We start from the raw sequence: 27,339 nt of genomic DNA, 5'->3' as shown, positions 1-27,339 counted from the left end.
CCATGGGAGACCAGGAAAAGCACCTGGATCCTGGCTCCTGCCATCGGATCAGCGCGGTGCGCCGGCTGCAGCGCCGGCCATTGGAGGGTGAACCAATGGCAAAGGAAGATGTTTCTCTCTCTGTCTCTCTCTCTCACTGTCCACTCTGCCTGTCAAAAATAAAAAAAAAAAATAAAAAAAAGATAATATTAAAAAAAAAAAGATTCTTGAGTTGTTGTTTCCCAGCTTTATGCCACTGTGGTCAGAGAAGATGCACAGTAAAATTTCAATTTTTTTGAAGTTACTGAGACTTGCTTTATGGCATAGCATGTGGTCTATCCTAGAGAAAGTTCCATGCACTGATGAGAAGAATACAAATTCTGCCACTGTTGAGTGAAAATTTAGATATCCATTAGATCCACTTGTTCTATATTGTAGATTAACTCTGTCATTTTCTTGATGATTTTCTGTCTGGTTGATCTTTTCATTGCTAAAAGTGGGGTACTGAAATGCCCCACTGCAGGGTCTTAGTCCTCCCATACGAGGATGGACTGGGCCCAAGGAAAGTTAAGTGCACTGCTCGCCCGTTCCCCAGCCTCCTGATCCCAGAGACAATCAGATGCAGCAGGGAGCCAAGTCTAGCAAGAACTCATTTATTTCGCACATAACAGAGCCTTTTAAAGCACAAAACTGCAGAGTCATTGGGGTTGGACATAAAGACCAACCAATCACTTAAAAGATCATTTTACGGGGCGATTTCTATAGGATTAGCCATATGTCTATACACTTGCTATCAGTTGTCGTCACTTCCCCTGATGTTGCATTGCCAATTAGCTTTGGTGGTAAACAACTTTGAGTTTCACCCATCTTACTTCCTCTCAGCGCCATCTTTGAATTGCCTCATGTAACTAATTTCCCCACACCCCACTACTATTGTATTGGAGTCTATGTCTCCCTTTAGATCTTTTAAAATGTCTTTTAAGTAGCCAATCACCCTTTAATTGGGTACATATACATCTATTATAGTCACATCTTTCTGCTGAATTGTTCTCTTAATCATTACATAGTGCCCTTCTTTGCCTCTTTTAACAGTTTTATGTTAAAGTCTATTTTGTCTGATATTAGGATGGCAACACTAGCTCTTTCTGGTTTCTGTTAGCATGGAATATCTTTCTATCCTTTCACATTCGTTCTGTGGTTATCTTGTTGGTGATGCATGTTTCTTGTAGGCAGTAAATAGATGAGTGTTTTTTTCAATCCACTCATCCAGTCTGTATCTTTTAACTAGATAATGAGGCCATTTATATTCAAAGTGACTATTGGTAAGTAACAAGTTGGCCCTGCCAGTTTTCCAGAAATATTCCTACTATTTACTTTGGGTTTCTTTTGTGCTTCTATTGGGTATTTTCTACCTTCTCATTCTTTCATAATGATGGCTATCTTTGTGTGTTTCTGTGTGTAGCACATCATTTTGCACATTGTTTGTAAGGTTGACATGTGGCAACAAATTCTTTCAATTTATATTTGTAATGTACAATATTTATTTCACCTTTATTCATAAATGAGAGCTTTGCATGGTACAATATTCTGGGTTGACTTTTTTTTTCTACAACTTCGACTATATCTTGCCATTCTCTTCTAGCCTATAGAGTTTCTAATAAGAATTCAGCTGTGAGTCTATTTGGAGATCCTCTGAAAGTTTCTGGTGTTTCTCTCATGCACATTTTAGAATCTTTTCTTTATACTTTACTGTGGAAATTGTGACTACAATGTGTCATGGTGAAGATCTATTCTGGTCATGTCTATTAGGAGTTCTATGTGCTTCCTCTACTTGGATTCTCTCTCCAAATTTGGAAAGTTTTCTGTAGCTATATCATTAAATAGGAGTTCTAGTCCATTCTCTTTTTCCATACCTTCAGGAAATCCTAAGACCTGTATGTTGTGTCATTTGGTATTTTCCCATATATATCCAATGCAGTTTTTAAGTAGTTTTTTATTTTACTCTTTTTTATCTATTGTATTCTTCATTTCTAATATTTCAATTTGATTGCTCTTTAAAATCTCAATTTAATTGGAAAATTTTCACGTCATGTATGGTTTTCTTTAGTTCATGGATTTGCTTCTGATTGCTTTTGGAATATCCTATGAGTAATATTTTCAATCCTGTTTCTGGCATTTCATCAATCTCTTCATCTTTGCATTTCACCATTGAAATGTTGTGTTTCTTTGTTCGAGATAGTCATGGTGTATTCCTTATTCTTGTTTCTTGAATTTCTGCATTTGTTTTTAGGCATTTGTGGAGTTGATTTTTGTTTTATTTCTCGGATGGCTTTTATCTTTGAGCTATGCCTCTGTGACTTAGTGGACTGTCTACACTTTCAGTGAGTACCAAGTGGTGTATGGTGGGTAAGGCCAGGGAGCTTTGGTCAGTGCTCCAGGATGGGGTAAATATCCAGAGTAACACCCAAGTTAGGCATGGTAGATCTTAATATCCAGGTACACCATGCACTTTCTCATGTAAACACTGAGCTCCCATGGTCTCATCACACAAGGCTCCCACAGTTGCCAGATCCAGAGTTTTCTTTCCACCTTGCCAAGTTGTCCAGTCAACAGAGAGGCTGATGTTCCCTGAGACAGCTCCCTAGGGATCTTGACCGTGGGAGCCTGCAGAATTCCCACTGTCACACGTGGCTGCCCAGCCAATTCCTAGCCAAGCTCAAAGTCCGTGGGAACCGTGGACTGTTCCCTCCACCAGAATCTCTGGATCACACACACAAATAAGAGCTACTGGCAGAATGTTGCTGCCTGCCTGCCACCGCCAGCAGCATTGCCTATTAGGCACCCAGTCTCAGTCAGATGCTGTGCAAACACACAAAATCTTCCGTAGCTGCCACCCTAACCCAAATCAGAACCTGCCAAGCCAGGCAGTAGGCTCTGTTGTGAGGAAGCTGGGGCAAGAGAAACGTGCCCCCTCCACTTCCACTGGTCCACAGGCAACTGCCAGCAATCTCCAACTCTCAGTGCTGCAGTCCGGACCGATGCCATGCTCTCCCTCTGGCCATATCACCACAGGTTACAGCAGTCCAGTCTCACCTCCATTTCCACACCGCCACCTGCTCTGTTTTTTGGCTGCTGCTGCACTGTGCTCCTGCTGAACATTGGCACTCTCCATGCAGGTCCACAGCATTCCTCCTCCTCTAACAGGACTTCCAGTGCAGTGTTCTCTCCAATTGTCCCGTGATAGTGCAGTTTCTACACTTTTCTCTTCACTGTTTATCTTTAGTCCAACACAGCATGTCGCTCCTTAATATGCCATCTTAGAGTCAGATAATTGTGTGTTATTATTTGTAGATTTCGCTGTTTGATTTTCATGGGTGCAGTAACTTCCATTTTTTTAATGGAGGACATTCCATGTGATTTTTTCATTATTTTGAGAAGTTTCCTGCTTCCTGAATTATCTTGAATTTTTGCAATTTTTGAAATATATCTGTGTGTGCCTTAAATTCTTTTTCAGCTTTTTAAATTATTGACCAAATATTGGAAAAATCAGGCTGTCCATGCATGGAGACTGAGCTGACTGGATAACCAATGACATGGACAGATGGACTTCAATGAATGGTAATCTGAGTTAAATGTAATTCACTTTTGACCACTCAAATGCTTGTATAATGTCTATATTATTGTTTAGAAGATTTTCTCTGTCAAAGTAATAATCTAATTTCCTTCCAGATGTAATGAAGTGGGAATAGTGGATAAATACTTTAGCTGAATGAACTCTGGGAATAAATTAAGTTAGGAGGCAAGATGATTTCTCAACATCATATAGAATTTATCAGTTGAATGTCCTGTTTTCAGTCCTTAGTCACATCCTGTCCTTTTATGAACCTAAATTCCCTCTATACATACAGGCACTTGTCCAGTTAACTCGAAGAAGAGTGCTCTCTGTTCTAAAGTTTAAGGGAAGAGTATGTGAGAAAGAACAGTGAAGCCCTATTTAGCTCAGTAGTTAATATGCTTGGTTTCTCCATTATCCGCATGGAAGGAAGGCCTACACTTCCGGGAATGGAGAGGCCTACTTCCGGGGAAGAAAGTCCTTGTCAAAGTCACTGCAGGTGCCTAAAGGTCAACCAATGAGGATCAGACCCGGCTCCACCTTTAACTCCCATGCCCTGAATCTATAAAAGAAGCTCTCCCAATCTCTGACGCGCGACTTCCCCGGCCCCCGCTCAGTTGCTCTGTTGGGACCAGGGGAACCTCGCCCGGGAGCGGAACCCCAACAAAGGCCTGTGATTTAATTGAGTCGTCTGCCTGGGAAGATCTATTATGTGCTGGATACCTTGCAGCCTTCTTCAGTTCAGCGCTTGCCTTTAGCTCCTGACTCTAGCTTCCTGCCAATGCAGACACTGGGAGACAACAGTGATTGATCACAGCATTGGGTTCCTACCCTTCCCGTGGAAGAACTGGATTAAAATAGTGGCATCCTGTTTTGGCTCCAGGCCAGCCCTGGTCTCTGTGTATAGTTGGGGAATGAACCAGCTGATGGAAATTCAGTCTCTCATGTCTCAAATAAATTAAAAACAACAATTATTTTAAGATGAAGGAACAGCGGCACAGCTCAATGCCTCATATCCAACTCCAGTGTCTTACTACCTTAGTCTTGAGATTGCTCTTTGTCTTGTAAAAACTCAAATTTTTCTCATGCATTTTTGTTGGTTTTAGTTTCTGTCAGCCTGTATATAGAATTTTTCTCTGTTGAGCTGGTTAGCAATTTCTTTTTTTTTCTTTTTTTTTTCTTTTTCTTTTTTGACAGGCAGAGTGGACAGTGAGAGAGAGACAGAGAGAAAGGTCTTCCGTTACCATTGGATCACCCTCAAATGGCCACTGTGGACAGCATGCTGCAGCCGGCGCACCGCGCTGATCCGAAGCCAGGAGCCAGGTGCTTCTCCTGGTCTTCCATGCGGGTGCAGGGCCCAAGCACTTGGGCCATCCTCCACTGCACTTCCGGGCCACAGCAGAGAGCTGGACTGGAAGAGGGGCAACCGGGACAGAATCTGGTGCCCTGACCGGGACCAGAACCCGGTGTGCAGGGGCCGCAAGATGGAGGATGAGCCTATTGAGAGGCAACGCCGGCTTGGTTGGCAATTTCTTAACTCATTTGATTCAACTGGAATTAGTATTCCTAAATTGAAATATCTGGTCAGATTCAAGAAAGATAGCTTAGTTTGATACTGTATTTATTCAGGTTTAAGGAACATGTGGAAGAAGCAAAACAAGATAATTTTTAAGGCTTTATGACACCCAGGTATAACTGCTCTAAATTATAATACATAATGAGCCTGGATGGACTGGAATAACTCAGCTTAGCGAAACTATCAATTCTTGGGTCACTTCAACTTGTATTATATATTTTATATCACATGCTCATATATCCCCTTCTGTATCATTCCACTTGGTACACTTTTTGGTGCAGTTGAATCAATAAGTTATTCATTAATTCTATAGAAAATTTGATTAATTTTCAGTGGTTAAGATGCCACTTGGAATGCCAAAGTCACATATTAGAGTGCCAAGGTATAAGTTCTGGCTCAGCTACTGATTCTATCTTCCTGTTATTACATACCTCAGGAGACAGAAGTGGATGGTTCAAGTATTTGGGTTCCTCACATCCTCATGGGAGATTTGGATTGAGTTCTTTGTTCCTGGCAGCTGGCCCAGCCCTGCCTCTTTTGAACACTTGGGAATAACCCAGAAGATGGAGCATTTTTCTCACTTTATCCATCTGTGTCCCTTTCTCTATCTTTCTCATTGTCTCTCTGTCTTTCAAATACATATAACAGGTACTGATAATTTGTCTGGAGCACAGTGAATTCAGCAAAACTCTCATTTACCTTGTTCTGCTACTCCTATAATTCTTTAAAGTGGAGCTTCTAATACAAGAAACCAAGCATCAGGCATTTTTATAAGGCCAGAGAAAATAATATATGTTTTCATTTGACTAGTCATTCATCCACTTTTTTATCATACAAAAAAATAGATGATATTTTGTTTTCCATTTTTTATAGTAAACTCTTTTTTTAAAATTTATTTATTTATTTGAAAGTCAGAGTTACACAGAGAGAGAAGGAGAGGCAGAGAGAGATGGGGGACTTCCCTTCCATCCGCTGGTTCACTCCCTAATTGGCCGCAATGGCCAGAGCTGCGCAGATGGAAGCCAGGAGCCAGGAGCTTCTTCTGGGTCTCTGCCATGGGCACAGGGGCCCAAGGGCTTGGGCCATTTCCTACTGCTTTCCCAGGCCAGAGCAGAGAGCTGGATCAGAAATGGAGCAGCTGGGATTATAACTGGCACCCATATGGGATGTTGGCATTGCAAGTGCAGGCTGTACCCACTACACCACAGTGCCGGGCCCCATATAGTAAATTCTTTGAACTTCTAGTTTACAGTTTTCTTTTTTTGTCTTTGTTTATTACCATTTGAGAATAATTATTGAGGGTTATTGCATACCTTTTAAATTTCCCCCCATGTAACCAGATATTCCTAAAACTCAAAAACTTTTGATCACAGATAACATTTCAATAAAAAGTTTCTTCTAAGAAAACTTGTAAAGATTATAGGAGAAAAAAGATATCAAAAATGTTTATGAATTAAAATCTGCTTAAATCTGCTAAATAAAGCAAATAAGCCTGGTGTAAACCACTCTAAATCTGGCAAATACACCAGTGTCAGCAAACCATGGAGTTAACAATATGTACCACAGAATTTCTCTTACTTAATATGATTGTTCCTTTGAAGGTATCTTAAAAAATGATGAGACGACAGTATGTGTTTTTGTTTAAAGATTAATGATAACCATGTAACACAGATAACCAATTTTAACTTAGTTCAGGATGTTATCAGAAATTAATTATTATCCTGGACTATTTTCCTACAACAACAGGTCGATATCCATGTACATGCTTCATGGATATTTAGGGAATTAATTAAGCTACTATTTGCTAGAAATCATTATCTCAAAACACAGTTGTTTTGGAAAAAAATAAAGAAGATTGTGCAAAGATGTATTTCTGTCATGGTGCATTTGGTAAAATCATTCAAAAGTATTGGAAAAAATCCATTATTTCACAATTGACATGATTTACAAAAATAATATAAGTATAGAGAATAAATGTTGTTTGCTCTTTATAATTGGGTAAATAAATAAAGCTCATGGGTTGAAAAATCTGTACTCTCAAAACTTCCTCTTAATGAAAAATAAATTTCACAGTCAAATATCCAAATTGGCAAGTTTTTGAGTATAGAATACAAATGACCAATTAGCAGTCTTCAAATGTGATTTAAATAGTCAAATTCTATAGGTAAACTTTTATCTCAAAGCAAAATACATTCCCACAAAATGTTATATTTGGAGAGTCTGTATTTATAAATAACTTTAAGTGTCCTTTATGATGATTCAAATCATTAACTTTTAGAAAATTCTAAGCCCTGTTATTGCAAATTTATCAAGGCAATTTAGCAAAATGCACCAGAAACCTTCTAAATAGATCATTTTGTTGTGCCAATGCTTTATTAGCTTAGCAGATCTATTTATTTAACAAGACCCTGCAGCATTATAAAATACATTTCATTTGGTACATATGATGCAGCTATTTAACAAAATTTGCATATTAGAATCAGCTTCTATTTCTTAGGAATTCTCATTTTATTCCACTATTCAATTTCTATGAATAATTTAATACAGTGCTATAAAGTCAGGTAAAATTGAATTTTCTCTGTGGACCATTACCTGAAATTAGACTATGAGGTAAAAGACCTTGTCTTACATACTGCCAAATATGACAAAGACTTATGATACCAACAATAACTTCAGGATTTAACAAAACCCATTCTCAAAAACAAAAAATCCAGTTTAAATACTCACAGAAATCATAAAGATGTAAAAATCTCACAGCCATGTGAGAGGATGCCAATTAGAACCTGCCAAAAATAAAAAAGAAATGTGGAAGGCAAAGTGTAAGAGGAATATAAAACAGGGAGCTCCCTGACTTTACCAACTCTGAACCACAGTATATGAAAATATACCTGGAATAGTTATCCATGGAAGTTCACCCAAGTTTCAGCATCCAGAGGTCTCATTATGTATGCAAGACAGATTGGCAGTTCAAATGGTTAATGTCTATCAGATCAGTTGATCCCATATGACCCAAATCTTCCATAGATTAAGCAAGTTTGGTCTTTCTGGTATGTTTTGAAGCTGTCAAATGACCACTGACTGTGGTTGGATGCATCCTAAGCTATCTCCTTAGAATAATCTATCAGATGTGGCCCAAGGTGCCCACCAGGAATAATAAAGATAGACTCCTATCACTATTGATATCCAAGGTGCTCAGGGTGTACGTCCTAAAGCCAAGACAAAGGTAGAGGTGCTCTTTGAAAAGTCCAAATTCCTTGCAATACAATTGTTTACTCTCCTTGCTTTTATACAAGGAAACAATACCAATACCAATACCAATACCAATACCAATATAACAAGTGAGTATAATAAAATAATAATATAATAAAATAATATAATAAAATCACAACCATACAATGATACTTAGTGATACTCACTTGAGCCTGCACATTTTAAGTTTTGAGTTTTCTAAGAATATTTCTTGTTACTATATGATACATATCTGTATATAAGACATAACAAAGCATATAGCATCATAGCCAATAAGAAGTGAATACTCATTTTTGTCAAGCACTGATTACATATAATATAGGGAATAAACATAAAATTGGAATTATTATAAAGAAAGTTTGAAAATCCAGTAGAGCAGTTAAATAAACAAGATAAAATTGACAAGTTCTACTTCCTCTGCTATAGATTATGAGTGCTGATAAATAAAATATGGAATTCTACCAATGGTGCAGTTAATAATATGATTGCTAAATGATGTACATACTATATACATGTTAAAATTGTATTAAAGGTTGCACCTACTTATAATATTTACCCCATGAAAAAAGTAGGTGAGAAAGTTTAACATATTTCAAAACACAAAGGACAGAAAGTAATTAAGACAAATTGCAAAGGAACACTTAATAACATTTGCTGAATACTTTCTAAGCACAAAACAGTTTATTCTGAGATACTCATTTTATTTCATTTCATAAGAGGCAAACTGTATGGTGGTTAGAATATGGATTTACAAAGCAAATTACCAGCATTCTAATCTCTATTCTCCATTGACTAGTGATGTAACCTGGAGCAAGCTGTTAATAAATTTGTTGTACCATTTCCTCCTCTTGTCAAATGAAGATAAAACCAATGTACACCTTACAGGGTATTATGGATTGAATTGTGACCCCATAAAATGATTTCTTGGTGTCTTAATCCCTAGTTCCTATGTGTGTCACCTTATTTGGAAATGGTCTTTGCAGATGTAATTGATTTAAGATGAAGTTACTGGGGTGGGCTCTAATCCTATATGAGTGATGTTTTTTAAGAAGGAAATGCCCTCTGAAGAGAGACACACACAGCTAGAATGCTGTGTGGCAAGTAAGGCAGAGATTGGGGTGATGCATGTGCAAGTCGAAGAATACCAAGGATTGATTATCACCAGCAGGAGCGAAGAAGAGACAAGGGAGTGTTTCACTTAGAGTCTCGAAAAGTGCATGGCCTTGCTGACACCGTAGTTTCGATCTTCCAGCCTCTAGAACCCTGTGAAAATAAATTTCTGCTGTGTGAATCCATCTAGTTTGTGGCCCTTTGTTAAAGTAGCACTAGGAAATTTAAACATGGGTAAATACCATAGAGCCTATTAAATGAATATACATTTTAAATAACTAAATGTCTTGTAATACTAAGCACATTGTAATTGTTTGCTTCATTTAATCCCCACAAATAATAATTTCCAGAAAATAGAAAATAAATTCAAACCTGTTGAGAGTTAATTTAGAAATTTTATTCTTGGCTATAACCTCAAATATTGCAGTTTATAGGCATGAAGTACAATGTCATTTTTCTAACCATAGATGTGTATATTAAGGACACATGAAGAGAACTCTATATATTATTCTTTATTGAGGCTTGCAGTATTAATCTTTCCAAAACTCACGTATTCTACTACCTATAAAATAGTTTGATAAAACAAGCTGAAGCTTATAAATAAAAATTATACTAAAAATACTGGGAAAGAAAACACACAAGTTTATATATAAATTTACTTTTAAGATATTATGTTTGGAAAGTAAACAATTAAAATAGTCATTAAGATGCCTCTTTCCCACAATACTGGACCTGGGTTCAAATCACAACTCTAGTTCCTTAATCTAGCTTGATGCCAAAGGAGTCCCTGAGAGGCAGCAAATGATAACTCACACAAGTAGATCACTCACTCACCCACATGGGGGACACACCTTGCCTTTTCTGCTCCTAGCTCTGGCCCCTGCCAGCTACCACTAACCACAGGCTTAGAAGGAGTGAGCCAACAGATGGGAGCTCCCTTTCTCTGTCCCTGGAATAATTTTATATACAGTCAAATCTATGTGCATCATTGTACATTTATTAAAACAAATGCCATCTTTAACAGGATAAACATATTTTATACAGCGTACTTTTCCTTTCACCCCATGCTATGGAGTAAGGTGCTCAGTCTCTCCCTAAGCACCCCTTCCCACTCCCCTTATAGTCTGCGCTAGTAGAGTATTCTAGGAAACTTCTTTTTTTTAAATATTTAATTTATTTATATGAAAGTCAGAGTTACTTGCACAGAGAGAGAAGGAGAGGCAGAGAGAGAGGTTTTCCATCTGCTGGTTCACTCCCCAATTGGCTGCAATGGCCAGAGCTGCCCCAATCCAAAGCCAGGTCCCAGGAACTTCTGGGTCTCCCAGGCAAGTGTGGGCCCAAGGACTTGGGTCATCTGCCATTGCTTTCTCAGGCCATAGAAGAGAGCTGGATTGGAAGTGGAGCAGCTGGGACTCAAACCAGCACCGATATGGGATGCCAGCACTGCAAGTGGTGGTTTTACCCACTAGGCCACAGCGCCAGCCCCTCAAGAACACTCTTGGTTCTAGTAGCTAATCATTTCATGTTTGTCAAGAATATTTAAATTTTAAAGTTGTAGTAAATTCAGAATTTTTTTATTTTTTTTATTTTTTTTTGACAGGTAAATTCAGAATTTTTTAAATGATTTATTTATCTGTTTGAAAGGCAGAGTTACAGGGAGAGAGACACAGAGAGAGAGAGAGAGAGAATGAGAGAGAATGAAATGGACAGAGAGATCCTCCATATACTGGTTCACTCCCCAAATGGTCAACATGGTAGAGACTAAAACTAACAGCTTGGAACACTCTCTGAGTCCCCCACATGGGTACCGGGGCCCAACCACCCGTGCCTTCTTCCACTGTTTTCCCAGACTCATTAGCAGGCATCTTGGTTGGAAGTGGAGCAGTGAGTACTCAAACCAGTACTCTTATGGTTTGCTGGCATTGCACACAATAGCTTAATCCACTGTGCTACAATTCTAACCCTCACAAAAATTTTTAATGTTTTTTTTAAATCTTTGCCAAGTGTTTTAATCTTTGAAGGAGAATTGTAACTTTTCACTCATGCTCTCTTTTCTCCATGTTCCATAAGTTAGAATTAGCCTCTGCGATTTAACTCAGAGCCTCTGCTACTTTATTACTGCAGTGCAAAGAAACACATCAAACTTAACTATTGTGGTTAATTGTGGGAGTAAATAGAATTGTTGACATTGATCAAAAAGAATTTAGCTTAATGTAATGTCATAATACAGGCAAGACAATGTATTACTTTATCAATGTTGATAGTTAAATTATCCAAGTCAGGTGGCTGACATTGTGATGTAACAGTTTAAGCTGCCCCTAAAGCACTGGCATCCTGTATGGGCCCCAGTTCAAGTCCAGGTTGCTCCACTTCTTATCCAGCTCCCAGCTAATGGTCTGGGAAAAGCAGTGGAGGATGGTTCAAGTCCTTGGGCCCCTGCACCAGCTGGGAAACCTGGAAGATGCTCCTGGTTCCTGGATTCAGTCCAGCCCAGCACTGGCCCTTATGGCCATTTGAGGAGTGGGCAATAGATGGAAGAATTCTCTCTGTCTCTCCCTGGCTCAACTTCTCTCTCAGTAACACTTTCAACTAAATAAAATATATCTTTTTTTTAATCATTTTTTTTTAATTTTTTGAAAGGCAGAGTAAGTGAGAGAGAGAGAGACAGAGAGAAAGGTCTTCCTTTTTCCATTGGTTCACCCCCACAAGTGGCTGCTATGGCCAGTGCCCTCTGGCTGGTACACTGCGCAGATCTGAAACCAGGAGCCAGGTGCTTCCCCCTGGTCTCCCATCGGGTGCAGGGCCCAAGCACTTGGGCCATCCTCCACTGCACTCCCGGGCCACAGCAGAGAGCTGGCCTGGAAAAGGAGCAACCAGGACAGACCCCGGCACCCCAACCAGGACTACAACCAGGTGTGCAGGCGCTGCTGGAGGAGGATTAGCCTAGTGAGCCGCGGTGCCGGCTTAAATAAAATATATCTTAAAAATATTTTTTTCAAGTGAGATAAACTTGTCAACTTGGTGTAACCCTGAGCAGAAACATGACTTAAAGTAGGTGTCATGTGTTAAATAGCATTTGTCTCCCCAAATATCATACTTTCTGATTTGCTCTGATGTCTGAATGTTGAAGTTGATGGACAGGGCCTGTGCTGCTGCCTGTAGTGCTAGCATCCCATATGGGTGCTGGTTCAAGGCCTGGTTGGTCCACTTCTGATCCAGCTCTCTGCTATGGCCTAGGAAAGCAGCAGAAGATGGCCCAAGTCCTTGGGTCCCTGCACCCACATAGGAGACCTGGAAGAAGCTTCTGGCTCCTCGCTTTGGATAAACTCAGCTCCAGCCATTGGGGCCATTTTGGGAGTGAACCAGTGGATGAAAAACCTCTCTCTCTCACACACACTGTCTCTGTCTCTCTGTAACTCTGCCTTTCAAATAAATAAATAAATATTTTTTTTTAAAAAAAGGAAAAGAATAAATAAATAAATGAAATCCATGGATTAAGGCAGATAAATGATGGCATCTGAAAGGTGGGGCAGGTGGGAGGTTTTGAGTCACTGATTTACCATGTAATTTTATTTTAAGATTTATTTTATTTATTTGAAAGACAGTTACAGAGAAAGGTAGAACCAGAGAAAGAGAGTGAGAGACAGAGAGAGAGAGAGAGAGAGAGAGAGAGATATCTTCCATCCACTCTATCACTCTCCAAATGACCACAATGGCCAGAACTGAGCTGACCCGAAGCCTGGAGCCAGGAGATTCCTCAGGGTCTCCTATGTGGGTCCAGGGGCCCAAGGACTTGGGCCATCTTCCACTGCTTTCCCAGGCTATAGCAGAGAGATGAATTGCAAGTGGAGTAGGCGGAACTCGAACCAGTGCCCATATGGGAGGCTGACACTGCAGGCTCCAGCCCCATACCATGTGATTATTGTGACTACTCATCTGCCATAAGAAGCCTTCACCAGACACTGACCTATGGGCCACCTAGTCATGAACCGTAATTTCTAAACTATAACCTGAAATAAACACTTTCTTTCACAAAGAAGTTCCCTTCATGTATTTTAGTTAAAAAATGAAAAGCAAAAATGACCTAAATGAAAGATCTCTGCGAGTGAGATCCCAGCAGAAAGAACGGGCCATCAAAGAAGGAGGTACCTTTCTCTGAAGGGAGGAGAGAACTTCCACTTTGACTACAACCTTGTCTATATAAGGTTGGACTTAGTGAACTCAAGAGGCTTCCATAGCCTTGGCAGCTCATGACAAGAGCCTTGAGTGATTACTGATGTCATAAATAAGAGTATCAATTGTTAAACAACAATGTGAGTCACTGTGCACCTACTCCCCATGTAGGACCTCTGTACTTAATGTGTTGTACATGTGAATTAATGGTAAAATTAGTATATATAATTTATATATATATATATTTTTTAATTTGAGGTATCACTTTAGTCATTAATATAGGTTTTTATGATATCACAAATATGTTACAAATTTTATATGCAATTAGAGATTATTGAAAATCAAATTATTGGAAATTTGCACTACTTATAAGTAAATGGGTCTTAATTCTCACCAATTAGTTCACTTTCACATAGCTGTCACTCACTGTTTGCAAGAGTCATGCTTCAGCACCAAATATCTCCTTTATTCCAGTTTATGTGTATTAAGATGACATTGAGAAATTTTGTCTCAAATAAAAAGGTGAATATGAATGCAAGGAAATTTAAAATCCAATGTCATTCAACAATATACCTAATTTCATACCACAGTCTACAATGAATAATTTTTATACATAATAGTTATTCAACTGATAAATCAAATGAGTCTTCTAATAGGTTGAAAGCAATGAAATGGAAATACCTGATATACAAAATAATTTAATTTCCAGTACATTCCAACAAACTCAAAAGACAATATTGTTAGGGAATAAAAATTATAATGAAATTAGAAAAAAATGAATAGTTATAAGATCAGGGGCTAGCGCTGTGGCAAAGTAGGTAAATCCTCCACCTGCAGTGCAGGCATCCCCTATAGGTACCGATTCTAGTCCTGGCTGCTCCTCTTCCAATCCAGCTCTCTGTTATGGCCTGGGAAAGGAGTAGAAGATGGCCCAAGTGCTTGGGCCCCTGCACCTGTGTGGGAGACCTAGAGGAAGCTCCTGGCTCCTGGCATCAGATTGGCCCAGCTCCAGCTGTTGCAGCCAGTTGGGGAGTGAATCAGTGGATAGAAGGTATTTCTCTCTCTGCCTCTCTGTAACTCTGCCTTTAAAATAAATAAATAAATCCTAAAAAAATATGCTCACACATTGTATACAGCATGATATTCTATGCATATAGATAGATGTGTATATATGTATATAGAATAAAATTACAATATTTTAAAGATCAATAAAACAGTATAAAATTAGTAATAAAATAGTTTAGATAATGTAATAAATTTAGAGATGGAAGGGTGCAAGTGATAATAAATGTGAAACCTATTTGGTCTTTAAAGATTAGATGTTTTACTGATTTTGCCACGTTGAGCATTTAGGGATATTTTAAAAATCCAATAATACAATCAGAGCTCAAAATAATGCTTTCTAACTAACATCCAAATATAGCAAAATATCTACTGAAGAAACTTGCTTATTTTTCTGCAAATTGAGGGCATGGCATCAAATAAATTATATGTTATGAAAGAAACTGTTACAAAAATGTGTTTTATGTATCAGAGAAATGTGCTTCCATAAAGATCATATCCAAAGAACATGTAAAATTCCCTATCACAGAGCCATCAGATTTTTTTTTCTTCTAAATTAAGAAAATCATGTCACATAGCAGAGCAGTCTGCAAAAAAGGTCTTTCTGTCACCAACCCCACGGGAAATGCTGTATAGCTTTTTTTTTTTTTTTTTTAATTTGAGACAAGTCATTTAATGTGAATGTGACATGGAAAATTGAAAAGAATGCACCTTTCATTTTGCAATACATTTTCAAAATAGGAGTCTTCTGGAGCAGAGAGAAAGAAGAACTATCAGGAAACTGTGTTAGGAGGGAAAGTAGGATGAGTCAGAGGATGAGTCAGAGGATGCAGAAAATCCCATTTTTGAGTTGAGTGAAATCTTTGTCCAAGATCTGACTCCAGCACAAACAAGTCGTGACACATGGAGAAAGAGAGATCATTTTCCTAAGCCTCAGGCTTTATCTGCAAGATGGCTGGTAGGATTTGAGAGACTGTTGATCACTAGAAGCTGCAAGAGATGGGAGATTTAGTAAGAGCTTGAATAAGAAAAAGAGAAGAAACAATATGGTTCCTTAAAGGCGACAAATGTTTCATACTATTATGAGATGTTAATAATAAGGGGCACACAGTGTGCAGTACATGGGGAATTTTTGTACAACTACTTCACAATTTTTTGGTAATGTATAACTATGCTAAAAATAAATAACATGCTAAAAACAAAGAGGTAAATAACATGCAAAGTACTTGGGAAAATATTGTCAGTAAATGTTAGGCCCAGAATTTATTTTGGAGTCCTAGAACATGTAGAGCTTAAAAGATTGTGTTCGGGGAAGATGGAGTCTATCTATATATATTGATTCATAATGAACACTAATATTTTGAAACATTTCATAAAGTGCAGTATACATGGATGCAAATATTTTAACAATCAATGAAAATTTATAAAATAAACACATCCATACCATCATCAACCATATCAAAATATTGATGATAATAGACACTAAATATATTGCTCATGTGTTGGAAATTTGTGCTGGAGGTTAAGATATCACTTTGAACACCCACAGTCTGTATCAAAGCTCCTGGATTTGGATCCAAATCCTGCTTCTGATTCCAACTTCTTGCTAATGTGCATCCTGGGAGATGGCAGATGATGGCTCAAGTAATTGAATCTGTGACACAAACATGGGAAACACAGATTGAATTCTGGGCTCCAGATTCAATCTGGCCCAGCCCTGGCCATTTCAGGCATTTGACCATGAGTGGCAGATAGGTCACTCTGTCTGTCTCTGTTTATCTTTCTTTTTTTTTTTTTTTTTTTTTTTTTTTTTTGACAGGCAGAGTGGACAGTGAGAGAGAGAGACAGAGAGAAAGGTCTTCCTTTGCCGTTGGTTCACCCTCCAATGGCCGCCGCGGCCGGCGCGTTGCGGCCGGCGCACCGCGCTGATCCGATGGCAGGAGCCAGGAGCCAGGTGCTTTTCCTGGTCTCCCATGGGGTGCAGGGCCCAAGCACCTGGGCCATCCTCCACTGCACTCCCTGGCCACAGCAGAGGGCTGGCCTGGAAGAGGGGCAACCGGGACAGAATCCGGCGCCCCGACCGGGACTAGAACCCGGTGTGCCGGCGCCGCTAGGCGGAGGATTAGCCTAGTGAGCTGCGGCGCCGGCCAATCTGTTTATCTTTCTTTATGTCTTCCAGCTTCTCTTAAATTATTTTAAATTTTATTTAAATAATGTTTTTCATTATTCCTTTCAGAAATAATAATCACCATTATGAATTCTGTCACCACAGTATTCTCTTGTTTTAAGTTGTATCTACATAAAATCATTGAGTAAATTTTACATAGATAGATAGATAGATGATAGATAGATAGATTGATATCATCTTTGTTTTGATCTTATTGTATGAAATTCCCTATATTGTAGAAAGGGCAAGAAATTTGTTTTTCATAATAGCATACCATCATGATGGTACAGCACCATTATTTTGATGACAAATCTTCAAAAGCTTTATGAAAACACATTTTATGCAAAATATACATGATTTCAAAATTTTTGCAGCAAAATATACTATGTTGTTATGTCTGAACAAGAAAAGTTTTGAGACAGTATCAAGGATGAAGCATAATTTTAGATCCCCATTTAGAGTAATATCAATCATGCAAACATCGAAGCAAGAGCAAACAAGATATTTATGAGAAAAGTTTGGGTAGAATAATGGTAAGATAATTGATGTTTTATGAAACTTTTATGTGGATAATGCCCCCCAATAAGCAATTTATAAGAGTTGACTAGATAATTTCACAAATGAACACTAGAGTAGCAGAGCATACACATCAATTTGTAGGAAACAAATAACCTTGTCTGTGTGCTAACTGAAGAGGACCAATGATAAACAGCAGAAACTTAGCTAAGGTCACAAGCATATCAACAGTTGACTGAAATTGTGGAGCGATCTTTCAGCTTGATAGCCACCTGAACTGTTGCTCTGAGATCAGCTGCAATAAAGAACAGAACTTTGAATAGAAATTTTAAGCAACTGAGGGGGCTGGCACTGTGGCACAGTGGGTTAACGCCCTGGCCTGAAGCGCCGACATCCCATATGGGCGTCAGTTCAAGACCCGGCTGCTCACTTCCTGTCCAGCTCTCTGCTATGGCCTGAGAAAGCAGTAGAGGACAGTCCAGGTCCTTGGGCCCCTGCACCTACGTGGGAGACTGGGAAGAGATCCTGACTCTCGGCTTCGGATCAGCGCAGCCCCAGCCATTGCAGCCATCTGGGGAGTGAACCATCGGATGGAAGCCCTCTGTCTCTCTCTCTCTCTCTCTCTCTCTCTCTGCCTCTCCTCTCTCTGTGTAACTCTGACTTTCAAATAAATAAATAAATCTTTTAAAAAAAAGAACTTTTAAACAACTGAGATTTATTTGTGTGTGTGTGTGTGTGTATGTGTAACAGAAAGAGAGAGAGAGAGAAAGAACTAGCAAGCGTAGGGAATAGGACAGCCTGAAACCAGAAGTCAGAAACTATCTGGATCTTGCATATGGGTGACAGGGCCCCAGTTGGTTGAATGATTACCAGCTGCCTCACAAGTACATATTAACAGCAAGCTTGAATGGAGAGCAGAGGTGGAATTTGATGACAGTTATTTTTATGAGACACAGGCATCCTAAGTGGCAGCGTAACCATTGTACCAAATGTCTTCTTCAAACACCTAAATAGTTTCTTCAAAGAACTGTAGTAGGAGATTCAATATGGCATCTCCAATATGATCCTGAAGAAAAAGTACAGTCATAACAACGGCTAGCTACCAAGAGGATAACATGGTCTGAGCAGAGCAAAAGCTGACTGCTAAAGAGCAAAGGGCATGATAAGCATTTTTTGAGATGTTCAAGGTATTTTGCTTGTTGACTTCCTGAAGGATCAAATAATGATAACATCTTCTTACTAGGAAAGTGTTTTGAGAAAGTTTGCCAAAGCTTTATTAAAAAAAATCCAGTATTACCAGAGAGTCCTTCCCCACTATTACAGTGATCCAGATGATTCCTCCCACCAAATCAGGGCAATCTTGTAAGAGTTTCTACAGAGAATCATTATGCATTGTTGAGGAGATGAAATTGGGGGGAAGTGAAGATGTCAAGTTCCTATGCTTTTTGCCCTTGCCCTTTGTGTGTCTGTGCTTCCGTATCTCCATCTATGTATGGTAACAGGTGTCATGGTAACCAACAGGTCCACCAGCTTAGCTAGCTGCCAATAAGTCTGTTAAGCAACAGTTTGGCTCTGGGTCACTTTTGTCTGTAGACCCATAGAAGCAGCTCAGGGGCATGGCTAGTTGCAGTTGCCTGTATATAGATGTGTGGGTGTATGTGACTACGTGTGGGTGTCTGTAGATGCCTGTGTGTGTGTCTGGCAGCCACCATGGACACAAATACAGGTGCCATCTGTGGTCCCACAGTGATAGGGGCAAGTGGCTGTCTCTTGTGCATTGATTATTGCCACTGTGAGGAAAGTAGATATAAAACCACCCATGGCTCCAAGTTATTCTCTAACCTGTTCAAATCTGGATTTGCTTGTCCTGGGCCCTAAGTCCTGGGCATACACTTTGATGCTATGAACAGGATTCCTTCTAAGCCAATAAAGAGTCAGATAGCCACAAGTATGTGTTTTTTGGTGGCTATGGCCTTGTGGGCTGGAAAACCCCACAACCACTTCAGGAGTGGGCTGGAGAAGATGATTCACTGATAGAGTGGAGAAGGCATTTCATGGAATCATAAAGATGTCCAAGCAGTGAGACATCCAGATAGCAGCAGGGTCGCAGGTGGGTCTCTCTAACTGCCTTGTGAACAGGAAGCAATGTCTAATTGTCACAGACTGAGACATGACAATGTCTTAGAGGAGGCAAAGGAGAATCCAAAGGATGCCCAGACAATGAGTGATGCCCTGGTGTGGGAACTTCTCACTGGATTGTGAGAAGAGGATAATATTGTTTCCAACAAATATCTAAAAAAGTGGGGCTTGCAGCATATCCCAGAAAAAAATGGGCAAAGGCAGCAACTTTGAGTGCAGCTCTGAGGAGCTCCAACCCAAGCCCATGCATTCTACCTCCGCTCTTCTGGACAAGAGGTGGAAGGAATTGTGTGATGGCTAAAGCAGCTGTAGGAGCAATGAGGAGAGAGCTTGACTCAGATGGCGCTAATGAAAAAACAACTAAAGAAACTCTAAAACCTGGAGTAGAAGCCAAAAACATGATAAAGGTAAAAATGACTATGTTGCAAGAAAATCTGGTGGCAGCTTGTAGGGGTGGACGAGGCTCCAAGCTGGTGCACCTGTTAGGGGCTGATCCTACCACCCTGGGCTGTAAGTAGAGGGCCCTGGAGAGCAAATGAGAGCATCAGGGAGGGACATTCCATCCTCTGCCCTTTCCAGTTGGCTCTGGCTCTGTGATGGGATCCAGGGCATAGGCTCTTTAAAGACTTCTGGGATCAAGCACCTAGGCTTGCGGCGTGTTTTCTTCCCAGTCGGGCGATGCCTCTCAGTTATGCAGGTGCTGTGGGCCAGCCTCTCCCTGGCACAGGGCTCGGGGGTGGATATGGCTACAGGGGCTGCAGCAGTGGTGGCAGATGGGAACCCGCTGTTACAGAAAATGTGAGCATCAGCCAGCATCACACTCTCTCCCCGTGATGGGGAATAGACTGTGGCTGCAATGGCAAAAGCATGCATGGACCCAGGCAAAAGCTGAGGGTTGCAGAGAAATGAGAACTCTCCTAGGAAAAGCATCAGGGTGCTCAACCAGAACACCTGAGGTGAGGCGTGCCCAGGTCTTCTGTTCTTTATGAGGCAGTGAGCCAGGACCTGTGAGGGACGAGATCCAAAGCCCAGGCAAAGCTCAGCTGAGGCAGAGGGTGTTGTTGCAACTGCTGGAGCCTGAGAACAGTCTCTACGAGATGGAGAAAGAGAACACAGCTGTTGAGCCGGTGCCGTGGCTCAGTAGGCTAATCCTCCGCCTAGCGGCGCCGGCACACTGGGTTCTAGTCCCGGTCAGGGCGCGGGATTCTGTCCCGGTTGCCCCTCTTCCAGGCCAGCTCTCTGCTGTGGCCAGGGAGTGCAGTGGAGGATGGCCCAAGTCCTTGGGCCCTGCACCGCATGGGAGACCAGGAGAAGCACCTGGCTCCTGCCATCAGATCAGCGCGGTGCACCGGCTGCAGCACACCAGCCGCGGCGGCCATTGGAGGGTGAACCAACCAACAGCAAAGGAAGACCTTTCTGTCTGTCTCTCTCTCACTGTCCACTCTGCCTGTCAAAAAAAAATTATTAAAAAAAAAAAAAAAGAGAACACAGCTGTCAGAGACAGAGACAAAGGAAAGCGTCATCCGCTCCCTGAAAGGAGGGTTGGCCACTGCTTGGGCTATGTATCCTGTGCTAGAGACCACCCGGCCATTGTAATGATTGAGTCCTCTGGTGGTGAAAACAATCCTGAGCCTCCGGTGTAGTTCAGGCTTCTGAGTCCACCTGATTATGGGATATAGGGTAGATGGGGTTTGTGGGGAAATGAGTTACACGAAGCAATTCAAAGATGGTGCCCAGAGGAAGTAAGGTGGGCAGAATCCAAAGTTGTTTACCACCAAAGCTAATTGGCCATCAGAGAAGGTAACAAAACTAGTAACAAGTGTATAGACACATGGTTAGTCCTATATAAATCATCCCGTAAAGTGACTCTTTAAGTGATTGGTTGGTCCTTATGCCCTGCACAAATGACTCTGCAGTTTTGTGCGTTAAAATGCTTTGTTACGCGCGAAATAAACAGGTTCTTGCTTGCCTTGAGTCCCCGCTGCGTCTGACTGTCTCCGGGAACAAGGGAAGCTGGGGAACGGGTGAGCGGAACATTTACTTTTCCTTGGGCCCAGTTCATCCTCGTACGGGTGGACTAAGACCCTGCAGGGGTTCTACTCTTGGGGCTAAACCCAAGATAATTATTGTCTTTGTGCACTCATTCTTGTAGCCATGGCATTGTGCCACATTATGTCATGTATAATTAATATGATATGACATTAACTTGTGACTCTCAGATTTGGAAGCAGCTATTCCTACTTTGTTGAACCATCTGAAGTCTTGTGGCTGGACGATCAACTTGTCAAAATTCAGGGACTTGGAATCTCTGTCAAATGCTTGGAAGTTATTTGGTCTGGGTTAGACTAAGTTGATTCCTGACACAACTATGAGATAATTACAAGAGTTGGTGGGATTGCTAAGATATTGGAGAGTGTTTATTGCCCCTTTGGCACAAATTCTGAGGCACTTGTACCATCTAGTGAAAAAAGAGTTAGGTGGGAATGGAGTGAGCATGAGCAAACAGCCTCATAGTAGCAAGCAGACTGTGCGAGCTGCCCGGGTTCTCAGTATGTTTGATCCAACTTGCCAGTGTAAGCTTGACACATATGTCAATACAGAAGAGTTTGGTTGGGGCCTTTGGCAATGACATAAAGGACTGAGACAGCCTGTGGGTTTTGGCCCAGTTACAGAATGGAGCAGAGACTTGGGTCTCCTTAAAAGAAAAACAGCTCACTGCAATGTACTCTGCATTGATAGCTACTGAAAGCATAACAGGCATGACTCCTGCCACTGTGCATACTGTGTACCCTATTACTGGCTGGGAAGGAGACTGGGCAGTGAAACCGTATAGTGGGACATCACAAATGCCCAGCTTGGCAAAGTGGGATGCCTATTTGCTGCAACGAGGAGTTCTAGATGCAAGCCCTTTGTGGGCTGAACTGCGAGGGATTTGGGGGCCTGTGATTTATGTGGCTAACAGTATGCTTCCTGAGGCCCCATGTGCTAGGGAAGTGGTATCTAGTCAGTTCCAGGATAGGAATGCCAATGCCTGTGGAGGCCTAGTGTACAGATGGATCCAGCAGAAGAAGACATTCCATACAGTAGACTTCAGTGGACTTCCAGCCTTCCACTGAAATGATTTGGTGAAATCAGGTAGTCAACAAAGCAGCCAGTGAGTTATGAGCTGTTCGGTTGGTCACTGTTCATGGAGCTTTGCCTATTGTTTTTTGCACAGAAAGCTGGCATGTCTACTGGGGCCTAAATGTCTGGATATGGATAGTGACATGCCATGTAGAGAATATGATGGTTATGCAACAGCCCCTGTGGGGCCAAACCTTTGGCCAGACTTGTGGGAAATGGGATAACAGAAGGAAATCACTGTTTGCCATGTGACAGGTCACACACCTCTTGCCTATCTAAGGAATGATGAGTTTGACATCCTTGCTAAAGTGTGTTGGTTGGAATGGCCCACTCAAAATGCTGTTGCTAAGTGCAGGACATAACATGATGTGGGCAAGGGCCGGCTCCCTGGAGCTTGGAAGTTAAGCTTCCGCTTGTATTGCTGGCATCCCATATGAGCTTGGTTCATGTCATGGCTGCTCTTCTTCCCATCCAGCTCTCTGCTATAACCTGGGAAAGCAGTAGGAGATGCCCCCAAGCACTTTCTAAATTATAGCATTTATCAGTTCTAACTAGCCCAGATTTGAAGTGGTCAGTAAGCAATAGCATCTGTACTAACACCATACAAAAATAAATTGCTTAGATATAAATCTAACAAAATGCATAAAATATTCATGCGAAGAAAATGGCAAAACTCTGTTAGAAATAATTTAAAAAAAAACACTATGAAGAAATGATTAGGAATATTTAATATTGTTAATATGTAACTTGATATATAGATTTAATGGAATTTCAATCAAAACCATAGCAAGCTATTTTGTAGATTAACAAATTCTCAAGTTTATATACTAGGTATAATTCCTAGAATAGCAAACTGATTAATTTTTCATTCTCATTTTAATTAATTTTTAATTCCTATAATTTGCTGTACAAGTCTAAGGACATAATGATATTATCTTCCTCCTCCCATCCTCCTTCTTTCTTTATAGTTGAGTAGTATTTCATAGTGTACATATACTACATTTTCTTTATCCAGTCATCTGCTGATGGACATCTGGGTTGATTCTATATGTCTTAGTCATTGATAACACATACAATATTAACTGAGAATAAAGTTGGAAAATTGACACTATGAGAGTCAAAGATTTAGTATCAAGCTATGGTAACCAAGACAGCATGATATTGAAAAAATAATAGGCAAATAGAGCAAATATTTAGTAGTCATGTGTGGCTAGTTGCTACAGTATTGGGTGGTATAAGCTGTTTAGCATTCCCTGATATTAACATTCAAGATTTAATTATCATGTGGGTTATTTCTACATTGGTACTCTTATAATTAATGCTGCTAAGGACATTCTAGTGCATGTTTTTAGCGTTCATATGCATGCATCTCTATTGTGCATGTATGTGTAAATGAGTAGAATTTTTGGCTTATATACTATGCATACATTGAACTTTTTAAGTTACTGGTAAATTCTTTCCTGAAGTGGTTGTATTTGTTTATTCTCCTCTCACCAGAGTGAAAATATATCTATACAAAACTTTGCACACAAACTCAGTTTTACTTTTAGTTATCAAGACATACATGTAAATAAGCAACATTGAATGGATATATAAAATATTCTACACTCACAAAGTGCTATATTCAGCCTTGAAAATAACTGAGCTTTGAATTTAAGACAAGACATGGTGGAAATTTAGATGTATATTGCTTAGTGAAAAAAGCAAATCTAAGAAGTCTAATTTCTTTATGATTACAACTGAATAACATTCTGGAAAAGCCAGTACTGTGGGGGAGTAAAATGATTAGTGCTTGCCAAGGGTTAGGGAAGACAGAGATGAAAAGGTAGAGCTTAAATGGATATTTAAAAATCATCTAATTACTTAGGCGTTTTGAGAGGCACAAACACACGCACACAGACACACATACACACACATACATACATAAGCGAGAGAGAGAGAGAGGGAGAAGAGGGAGAATAAAGGACTTTGCATCTGCTGTTTATACTTCCGAGAAGACCACAATGGCCAGGCCACGTCGAAACCAAAACCAGGATCCAGGGACTCAATCCAGGTCACCCATGTGAGGGACAGGTGCTCATCTACTTGATTTGATTACCAGCTATATCCTGCATTAACAAGAAGCTGGAATCAGAAACAGATCTGGAACATAAACCCAAGCCCTTCAGGATGGGAACCAGGAACCTCAAGTAACACTCCTCACTCCAATGTTCATGAACTTGTTGAAATACGTTGTACATTCTATAGAAGTGAAAAAAATAAGAGGAAGAGAAAAGTTAGCTGAGTTTTGATCAAAAGATTTTCAGAACAGAGACATGTTGCTTGGATCTAGAATAAGAATTTCGTTAGCTGAAGGTTAGGACAAGCTAATGAGATGTATTAATCCCAAAGAGAGGCTGCTTCTCTTATTTACCCATTCATATTTTTCAATCAATCACATACTGGTCAATGACTGTATGGTAGCAATTGTATCAGACATTTAAGATGACAAAGTAAGTGGTTACATAGAAGAGTAGTTTATAGGGAGAGAGCAGAAAATAAAAACAATAGATTTTGATTAGTTTAGTTGCTGAACAAATGAAGAGATTTTCATTAAATATTATTGGTACTAAAATGTGACTAGTGGCAAATATATATACTCTCAGATGTTTTTTTCTATTATCTGGACTATTGGTGATATGGGCCTGAGTACCTTAATTTTTAATTCAGGATCTTGCCCCTCACAGAGATAAGAATGTTAAGCAGAGACAAATAATGTACAGACATAGGAACAGTATTTCTTTAAGGTGATAGAGGAAATCTATCGTCATCATGAGTGTGGGATGTCCTACATGGAGAAATATCCATCATGAATGTGCCAGAAGGTTGCTCAAAGAAGGAGAGAGGAAAAAGCCTGTATTGTAGCCCCAAGGTCAGTAGCAAAAGGAGAGCGGTCCCATATTCTCAGTCTCTTTCATGAGATAGAGTTGGTATCTTAGCACACATGATGTCCTCTGGGAATTTAATGGTACCACCATGTGGAGTTTAATATTCATATGGTCATCATTGCCTCATGACACACAGGTGCACCTTGGAAGATGGCTTTTTTGATTGACAGGTAAAGAGATAACATTACATTGCAGGGCTGTGAGGATTCCAAATCACACAGTATGTACAAGCTGTCTATTCACTCCATATCAATGGGACAAAAATTAGGATGAAGCGTCATATTTTATAGATAACAAGGAGACTGATTTTGTAGTAATTGACTTAGGAAAAAATTCCAAAGTGCCAAATTTACTCCTGAGATTCAGCTTAAGTATTGGAATCATTTCATTCAAGGTAAAAACATGTTTATATTTGAATCAAAGCTCTAAAGCAATATCTCAGAAAACTAAAATTTGATAGCTAGCTCCTTCCACTGGAAAAGATCAAATATATGTGGAAACTCACATGTCCTTGTAATTGAGTAACCTTCAATTTGATTGAAAATTTAACACTGTAAATAAAAGGTTAGTTTTAATCTGCCACCTCAGTATGGGTTGTTGGAAAATTAAATCATTTTGGGTAGTCCACATTTGCATAACAAAATTTATTATCTGTAATTAACTAACCTTTAGAAAATTCTATTTTTAATTTCCTCCTGTCAAGATATCTAGAAAAGGCAAAGTTAACAAGCAATGCATGTATGGGACTGCATTAGTACAGAAGCAATTGCAAGCATTAGATGGATGGAGCTGTCAAGTTCTAAATTAATTAATGAGTTGCCAACCTATCACACTGTTCACTTGAAAACATATGGGAAAATGTTTTGTATCATTTCAAAGTAACATAAAACACATAAGTCATCATTTTAAAGGTTAATAGGGTAAAGTAACCAATTAATCAGAATTGTTTGATCTGAAGTGTTTTTTACTGAGTCCTTCCTAATTTGAGAGCCTCCAAATTCCATGGTTTAATAAAGCCTAAATTAAATTCAAATTATTCTATGTAGTGTATAGATATAAAATATAATTTTTATATTCTTTTATATATGCATATTTGGGGACATAATCTCTTTAGAATAGAAACCAATTGAACTCCACTATGCAAAATTTAATTTTGGATTACTATAACTTATATTCTTATCTTAGAGTTACAAAGAATTCTAGGCTAATGAAAGTGAACAGAGGTTGTGCATAAATATAGAGTTCATAACACCTGAACTTCCTATAGTCAGTGCTGGCACTCTATCTACATATACTCAGAAATCTTTGTTACCTATTTCCAAGTCTAGAAATAGTAAGAACTCAAAAGAATTAAAGTTTACACATAAACAGTTATTTTACCTCTTTTTAGAGTGCTGGTTAATAGGATCTATGCTTCCTTGAATTTTATGGCTTTATTTTAATAAGAAAAAATGACAAAAACAATTACAAAGAAAATATCTGTTTTTCCCTTAGAGTGCTGTTAAGCTTTGCTAAATGTCATATCTAGACATTACAGTGCACAACAACAAAAGAAGTAGTAGCAGGTTGTACTAGGAATTTTAATTAGATCAGTGTTCTACGGGACTGCAAGAGGTCTTCAGCATCAGTTTCTCGAGCACACGTATAAAACACTTGCAAGAATGAGTTCAGCAAACTAGTCTAGCTATTTGTCTATTGTACTAGA

At 39.7% G+C, this 27,339-nt stretch overlaps 1 pseudogene; it reads right to left on the bottom strand.

Annotated features, from left to right (window-relative positions):
• The window catches only part of LOC100355216 (armadillo repeat-containing protein 1 pseudogene), a 71,340-nt pseudogene extending 49,694 nt beyond the window's left edge, over positions 1-21,646 (bottom strand).
• Between the last annotated feature and the right edge of the window lie 5,693 nt (positions 21,647-27,339).

Source organism: Oryctolagus cuniculus, chromosome 4, assembly GCF_964237555.1.
Source record: "Oryctolagus cuniculus chromosome 4, mOryCun1.1, whole genome shotgun sequence".
NCBI classification, from domain to species: Eukaryota; Metazoa; Chordata; class Mammalia; order Lagomorpha; family Leporidae; genus Oryctolagus; species Oryctolagus cuniculus.
This window is presented reverse-complemented; position numbering and strand designations above follow the sequence as displayed.